This window comes from Oryza brachyantha, chromosome 4 (assembly GCF_000231095.2).
Source record: "Oryza brachyantha chromosome 4, ObraRS2, whole genome shotgun sequence".
Taxonomy (NCBI): domain Eukaryota; kingdom Viridiplantae; phylum Streptophyta; class Magnoliopsida; order Poales; family Poaceae; genus Oryza; species Oryza brachyantha.
The window spans coordinates 9,261,706-9,271,169 of NC_023166.2; positions in this window are offsets into that span (position 1 = coordinate 9,261,706).

Below are 9,464 nucleotides of genomic sequence, written 5' to 3' on the forward strand. Positions count from 1 at the left end.
TTTCCCTCAAGCACATGATTTTATTCCTCCTAGGTTCTTGTTTTGTTCTTGAGAGGATGTGCTTACAAAGTCATGCTCCATTTAATTTGTTATGTTTTCTGCAGCTTTATGCATCAAAGGAAGCAACAGCGAAGTTTCATGGGTTCTGCAAAGGAGTAACCTGTCACAAGGATACAATTATCTGTAGGCAGTTTGTGACCCTGTCAGTCTGATACACTGTAAGTTTCTGAACTTGGGAAATCAATGGTCGATAAATAGTGCTCATATAGCCAGTCCTGATCCAAGTAATCTTTTCAAATTGTGTGAAAAATATCTCCATTAGTTTATGGTGCCTTCTACCAGGATTACTGAAAACATGGCCTTTGCAGGGTAGGTTGTGTTCTTTTGTTGATGGAAGATAAAAGATTATCTGATTTTTTATAACTATTTAATAATAAATGAAATTAACTATGGTAAAGTTAAAGTTCTACTCTAGAAATATGAGATGATAAACTTATATATAGATATCTTGTCAAAAATGCACCGTTTATCAGTTCAGAAAGTGTGCACGCAAAAACCGAGAAAAAGTTAAGAACACTAGTATTTGTCACAACCATCATTCTTTGATATCATGTGACTCACTAGGAGCAAGACAGAATTGCATTGACTTGACTCAACAGATTTTGCTTAGCAGATTCACACTCACCTCATTTCAAATTACCATTTTACCTAAATAACCTTTGATGTCTAGATCATATATAGTGCACTTGTGCCATAAACTTCCGTATTTTCATTCTGTAGAAAATCTGTAGTCACAGTCGAAACTATTAAGTTTCAGCTAAATTTCTTGAACTCAAACAGTCAAGTGGTACATCTCTGATCTCCAACAGAAACAGGGACCATCTGAGGTCATCTTATGAATAAATTTGGAGAAGAAAAAAAAAAGAAGAAATGGAAGGTGAAACTACACATGAGCATGCAAAACTAATTAGTAATTCAAGGTTCATTGATCCTGGTTATGGATCTTGCAGTGCCCATAATAGAAAACTGTGGTCTCAGATCTGGCAAAGATATACCTTTCACCTTTCATGTATCTTGGATTGGGCAAAGATTGCTTGTGTCAGAAGATTTTCTAGAAGATTATCAGGGGTTAGAGAGAGGAGAAGCACTCAAAGCTGCTCCATGCCACAGCTAATCCATTGCCTTCCCATACAAGATTAGACTGGTTAATTAGTAATTACCCATCCAATTAGAGGGCATCACCTCAGGATTAAACTAGGAGTTGTTCTCAGAAGCTTGCAGTGCCCACACTGGCCACTAACTTGTTTAGTTACCATTAGAAAATTTAGCCAAGAGTCCTTGCCTCACATGTTGCCCATAACCAGTTTGGACCCATGCATTGGTAGCCTCTCTTCCATTGCATCAATGCATATGTAAGAGAGAGAGATGCAGAGATCAGAAGTTCAGCTTCTGCTAAGCTAGCCCCCTTCCATGAGGAGCATAGATTAAAAGTGTTTTGCAATGGGGCCTTAAAGGTGATGGTTGCTCATGGATGTGATCAATGATTAATTTGGCTGAGATTGCAGGCACATGCATATGGAAGGGGGCAATGATAATCCCCCTTATGTTGTCAAACTAGAATACTAATAACCTGCATGATTAGTAACATGATAGGGTGATCTTAAAGGGGCAATAATATAACTCAATGTAAGTACATATGGCTTCAGGTTTTAGTTGAGCTTATTGAGAGCTGGGTTAAACTATTAATGTCGGCATGAGATTTTAGTTGGGTGCAATTTGTTGTTTATTCTCATATACTCCATAAAGGAAGGTGAAATGTAGAATCTTTATGATATGCCCTGAAAGACTAGTGATGATCCATAAACAAAACAAAAGTGACACAACACCACACCAGGGCAACCACACATCTGCATCATGGCTTAAATTCTCATGGCCCCTGCCTTTTGAGATGACTCCTAATGATACCTGCAAAGAGAGAGTTGGCTAGATTGATCATCTTTGTTAGTCTGTTTCCAATAAGGACAGTTTTCCATCCTTGAGAAAGTAGCACTAAGTACCAAAATTTATACTAAAAATATTGGCACCTTAAGGTACAAAGTAACTGAAGGAATCAAATTTACACTAGAAATGTAGTATTTCTCAGTATATTTTCCAAGAATAGTAAACTTGCTCTTTCAATAATACAAACAATTTGACATCTGTCAGAAAATCTACAGCCTAGCTAGTAAAGATTTATTGTTCTTGTGCCCTTTCTTTCAGGTAGCCTACTTGGATGTATTGTGTCTGTTTCCATCACATGGTCCTCAGTACTGGTAAATCGACCCAAGATTCTGTCTGACTAAACTGATCAGCTACATGTATTCAAACTAACTGCCATAACCACCACTGAATTAAGGAATTGTTTAAGCAGTAATCAGAGAAATTGACAGGAGCATCTCAGCTTCATTCTCTCTCAAGACTTTGGTCACAGAGTGTCCTCTTGACTCAAGGAGGAATGGCTCACAAACAAAGCTATTAGATCAGAGGGAGCTGGTCATAGTTTTTGTTCAGAAGTAACATGGGCTCAAGTGTCTGTTTCTCCAAGTGTCATACAGAGAGCGTAAGCACCAAATGCCACAAAAGTCATAACACCTAATGCACATAAGATACTATTAATGTCTTTTTAAGAAAGATACTTCCATATATGCAAAGATCTTATTGTCAATTAGAGAGCCAGAGCGCCTGAAAAAAAAAAAGAAAAGCGAAAAGAACACCAAAGGGCACAGAAAAATATATATGATATTTTGACATAAAAACTTTGAGGTACAATGAATCAAAAGACTACTTTTTTGTCATGAATATTTTTCTTGAGGCCCTTAAAGAAAGGGGATGAAGGGCATCTAAAATAAAGGGAAGGGCACATGCTAATCATTTATCTTAACCCAACTAATCATGTGAGCTCACTTGTTCCTTTGGTCCCATGCATATACGTTTTTCTGCAGAAAATTTTATGTCTTCTTTCTTAAAATTTGCACATATCATATTACTAATAAATCACCAAAACATCTCTTGTTCTCATCATTAGAAGCTTCATTCGCATCAGAGGGCAATCATAAGCGCCCCTAAAGTGCTTCTCACGCATGATGCATCCACTCATCTGATCTGACCCCTTTCGACGAACACACGCATCCCTGATCTCTGCACCCCCTGAAGAATCGATTGGATCAATAGCACAGTGCAAGACTGGATTCTGCAAGCAATATTTGATGCAAAAGCCGTTGTATAACGAACAATTTGACATAATATATGTACACTTTTGAGTGCAAGTTGAACTAAGATATTCTCAAAACTCCTCCAAATTCGATCTCTGGCATGCAACAGAAACGGAATCCAATGAAGTTACAGGTAGAACTAACTCGAACTGAAGCTGAGAGAACCCAAAAAATAAGAAAAAAACAGGTAAAAGAATATGCCACCGGACTATAATACTCCTACATGGAACAGTAGAATGCAACCGTATAATGAATAAATATACGATCAATCATGCATGCCCTACAAGGATACGGCCGGCCCCCAAATTGCACCAATAAAAATCTGCATCCAAACACGAAGATTGATCCCAATGTGGTTGCAGTTAAGGCCGGCATGTGACCTAGCTGCCACTGTGGATGCAACAAAGCACTACCATTTGCCTAGCTCAGTTATACTATCTGACTCATTATCTGGTTGACCATTTGACCATCTTGAGAGAGAGAGATCTGGCTCCGATTGTTTGAACTATGGTCGATGAACCGTTGAAAAACAATTAAATAAACAAAGCAACCATAAACAATATACCATGTGTCACCGTATACTACGGTGCAATCGCTCTAAAATCAACTCGAAATTTAAGGTCTGGCGGCGACCGATAAGTAGTAAGCGAGAGGGAAAGAGATGTGAATGTGTGCGATTAATGTGCAAGTTGCGAAGGGAGGGGGGTCCTGCAGGGTCGATGAGAGAGGGGAGAAAATTAAGGAATTCAGAATGAGTAAACGGAGGACCACAGCGAGGGGTTGGTCGGTTTGGAGCTGGTTGTGCGTACGACGTCCCACGTTATGGTGCCCCGGATGCATGCAGCACAGATTAAATCTGTCCCAAGCACAGCAAAAAAAAAAAAAAGAGAGAGAGGGAAAGGAAGGATGGCTTAATTAGTCAAAAGAGAAATCCCAGCAGATTTGACCGGCTAAAACAAAAGGGCTCGATCGAGGAGAAGAAAAGACGTCGTCTGATTTTGCATCTGAATATTAGAAGATATATATGATCGTGCATTTATGTTTTCGATCGCTGAAAATAATCTTCTTTTTTTCGAGTATCAGATCACAACAGTGCCTCTGCAGGTGCATTTGTCGGAAAACATGTTCTGAATATCGACACGATTTCGATCTCAAGCACAATAATTCGACCAAGTTATCTGTGATATAAACTATTTTCAAAAAATAGAATATAGTTACAAAACCATACATTTTGCAATCTGAAAATGTGTGCTCAAAACGACAGCCTTTCGTGAGGGGAGAGAGCATACATGTGGACGGCGGCAGACACAACGGCAGGGAGGGGTTGAAGAAGCAGCACAGAATTAAGGGGGGCGGATCACCACTGACAAGGCGACATGGCATTTTGTACTGGCTACCATATTAACCAATAAATACGGTGCTGGGCACCCCCTGGCAAGCATGTCCATGATGGCTGTTGCTGCTCACTGCCTTAGCTGCAATGCTCTCCATCTCTAGCTCTGCATGATTAGGGGTGGGAATTTGGTTTCGGTTAGTTCGGTTACGGAAGAAATTCGGTTATCAGGAAGTCGCCGTAATTAGAAACTTTGATTTTAGTTCCAGTCATGACTAAAATTTGACGAATCAAGGTTGCAAAAAAAATGATAGGAATTATAAAAAGATTTGACAACACATCTTTTTTTATGTCTTTTTTTTATAGTTTAATACCCGAAGATGATACCATTACAGTTACATATTTTGATGGGCTTAGATGCACTTTTATTTATATTAGTTTGGTTTTTCTACCCCACCCTACAGATGATCATCGACGACGATGAAGCAACTACCAGAAAAATTAAAAGCCATGTACCGGAAAAAACGATATGGATCTCCCTACTTCCAAAACCGGGCCCACCCTGCAGATTCACGCACCTGCTTCGTAACGGAGAGTTTAATGGCGGCAGTTGCAACGGTTGGAGCAAGAGGAAAACATAACATGGACAAGTCCTCCTCCCATCTCCTGATGAGCCCCACTTGGATCGATCCATCCATCGTTTGGTCCACTACTCGAATCGATCGGCCCCAGTCGGCTGCTGCATTAACCTCTTTCTGTCTCTCGCAGTGTTGTTATCTTACAACAGTATCTTGACTGATCTGATCTGTTAAGCTCTGGTTGTTTGTTCGGTAATTAAGCAACTAGAGATAATTCATACGCAAAAACCTTTTATATACTTGTGAAAAAAAGGGAAAATAGTACAGTATATACTTTCTCGAACTAAGAGCACTGGAACACTGACATATTTTTTTTACTCATTTTATATATGAACCATTGGAAACGGTTTATTTTACTCTCTACCACAAACGATTTCTTTTTTTGTTTATATTTAAATAAGATATAGTTTATACTGGAATTTGTTAGGATGACAGATGTATTATAACTTACGTCTCGCTAGTTTTTTTTTGAAATTTTCTCACTATTTATATAGGTTGAAACATGCAAGATTGATTTAAACATTAATATTTTAAAGTTGAAGCAAACGGTTATAAAAAATTAAAATTTTTTTGAACTTTGATAATGGTGTTAATTATTTTGGGTCTAAATATTTGTTGTACACAATACAAGTTGTATAAAGTGTAACAAAAATAATAAACTTTATTTAGGTGTGAAGCGGACTGATTCAATAGTTTGGGGGATAAAATGAGCAAAATATGTAAAGGGTTAAGTAAGCCAACAAATTAGTTCGAGTAAAATGAACTTGTTTTTGCATGTGCGTTTGCTCGTTTAAAGACAATATAACAATAATCGAACATTCCCCTATAAACAAAACAATAAAATGTGACGAGAAAATCTTCACAATCATTTTTATTTAATCTTAAAATTTTAATTTTGGCTTATTCCCCATAAGTGGAATACATAAATCTTCATGTGTGCCTTTATTTTTGTCTAGCGAGTTTTTTATCGTAACAGTTTAAGGGTATAAATGACTGAAGTAGCTAATACAAAATTTTAAAAATGCCTTGAAAAAATTAGATAAAAAACTAACATATATAATTTTCTTTTGCAAAAAACATACAACCTTAAATCTTAATAATCGTGCCCATAGTAATTCATAGTCATAATGAGGTATATATTGTGTCTAATAGTACTCCAAAGAAATAATTGGATAGATGGGAGGCGAGCCCATGGCCAATTAAACCAAGAGCTAACTCACATGTACACTGCAGACGATGATCGACCGGCCACGTGCTCGTATTTGTACGGCGAAGGATCGGAGGAGGGGTTAATTTTCAGGTCGGTTCCTCCCTTCCTAGCTACTACTAACATTAATCCCTGAGAGATTAATTTCACCATGTCAAACAACTCCTCCATCTTATACTCAATATATAAAATAGAGAATAACGAGTAAAAATATAGTTCAATAGTTTCTCCAACATATTCTTCAATTTTAGTCATCATTTATAGGGGCTAAGTTTCGCTCTCCTAGCTACTTGAAATAAGGATACAATATCATCTATTTTTAAGCAGTCTGGACAATAGATATATATTAATATAAGATAGTTAAGTGTGCTACGAAAGATGTAATATAGATAATCTGCTGGAGTACAAACATATGCGAAAGATGACTACTGTTCTTTATATTTAGATGAAAATACGAAGAACCAAACTTAGAAGATATTGTTAGACTCAACGGTCAGCAACAGGCAACCCCAGCCATAGCTAGGTAGCTTCTCCCACATGTCGACGTCGATCGATCGATCTCCACGCACGTTCTTAAGCTATAGCTACTACTGTCTGTTTGCGTCGTCGTCGTTGTTTGGTCGATCATTCGCGCGCCAGAGGGTCCCCCGGAGATCGAGGTCGGCCGGCGGCCGACCCCGGCGATCCCATTGGCGGCCGGCCCGCGGCGGCGCATGCATGCGTCCACACGAGAATTGGACCAGCCGGCCGGCCGGCCAGGCGCTGCGTGCACGCGCGCGTGCGTGGCCCTGCGCTGGTCGGTGAAGCGCGTCGCAAAAGCAGCAAGCATGCAGTACGTACGTAGTAGCGAGCGAACGAACGTGGTAGTACGTACGTGCCCTATTATTCCTTTCCCCTGTCTGCATGCATGCATGCGGCCGCGCCCGCCCTGGCACCGGCCGGCCGTCGAACAACCGTTGCCGGCCGGCCGTCCGTCCGTCGTGGTCCACGTACGTGCACGCAGGGCGGCGTGGACGCCATGCACGGCCGTGAGGTCGAAGAGGGGGAGGGGAGTACAGTGTACCGTGCAACTTGGCCGGCCGGCCGCCCTGCCGGGGGAGGAAGTTTCCATGTTTTACCAACCAGCCATTCCTATGATCGATTTCCCAAGTGCTTTTTTACCGTTCTTTCTAGGATAAAAAAACTCATTATATCAAGTATAAAAAAATACTGAAATTAAAGTTTGATACCTACTCTCTCACTCTGTTTCACGATGTAAGACTTTCCAGCCTTAACTAGATTCATATGAATGCTAATGAATCTAGACATATATACATTCATTAATTGATAAATTTAGGAAAAAACTAGCTAGAAAGTGTTACAATATGAAATAGATATAGTAGTATTTTTTAAGGATCGGAAATTCCTTTTTTTTTAAAAAGACATAGTAAATATTTATCTCGGCTAAAACTTGCTATCAATTATTGTGTTAACGGCGTGTGGGTACTAAGGCCTCCCTACATGAAAATTTTTGTAAGGACTAAACTTAGAACACGCGAGGAAATTTTGTAGGATTAGGTGTTCATGTACTCCCTCCATATTTTTTTATATGATGCCGTTGACTTTTAGATCCACGTTTGATGATTTGTTTTATAAAAAAAAATATAATTATTAATTATTTTGTTATAATATGATTTATTGTTATAGAAACTTTAATTATGCATTATAATTTTGTATATTTGGATATAAATTTTGAATAAGACGAATGATCAAACGTCATTCTAAAAGTTAATGGTGTCATACATAAAATACCAGAATTTCTACATTTACAAGGAGTACGTCGTAAGACACTTAGGGGTAGTGTCTGTCCTACATGACCATGAAAGAAACTACAGCAAGTGTAAACATGTCTCTTATCGTGTTCATCGCTAAGGCGACAATGCCATTTATAGCTAGCCGAGCAGGTAAAGTAGTTACTACTGATAGTGAGTGTTCCTATCACAATTTCAGTACCATCCGGAAACTGAGATGCACACACTGACCACTCTCTTTACAATAAAAGAAAACATACTAGGAGCAACACATATATAGATTAATTAAGCCAAAAACACATATGTGATGCCATAATAGTAATAAGTGGGCCCATCATTTCACTTATGCCTATGTCTATAAGCTAAAATTGAATTTTAAAACTTAATTTTGAAGTGGATTTTAGGATTTTTCATCGTATTTATTTTATAATATCTATATTTTAGAACGGTAAGAACATGTATGTAAAATTTTTTTTTACCTGTATATTATGTTTTAGTCGCTAATATATATCGTTTCACTTATATTTATTATAAGCGGAATGACAGGCTCATAAAATAGCGGATGTGCTCATATGATCTGCAATTTTTTTAAAAAATAGTACATTGTCGCATTCCTTGGTTACCATTTTTCTTAATTCTTTTAACCATTTTATTCCTAAATTTTAGAACTAAACTCTATTGTAATTTATCTTCAGATAAATATTTTGGCACACCATCCCCGAGTATGGATGAACAAACGCTGTCTTGCCACACCAGTCATACTGCTGTGATCATAGGTTAAGATCTAAAAATACCAGAATTGTTTCAAAATCAAACAAATAAAAATATCCTCCTTGCTGCATATTATTGACGGCATTAATCCCATATGGCCATATACAATCATTCACCCTCCTTGCATCCACCGGTCCAAATCATTGGGTTGACCACCCTTTGGTTATATTACCTGTCCCCACACAGAATCGAACCCCAAAGCGACCCCTCCTTGCCATGCATGCATCCTACTATCTCCCTCCCCCATACACATCACTTCACTGCTAATTCACTTCACATATATACATTAATCATCATCATGACACATAACCTCCAAACTATAATAATTTCCCATTAGTTAATAATAATAATTAATAATAAGAGTATTAGCACATAATTAATCTCTCTTTTTCTCATGGCTTTTGGCGCCATGGGCAACATCCTCCCCACTCACTCGCTTTTCGCTTTTCCCGCGCTTATATATACTCCCATGCA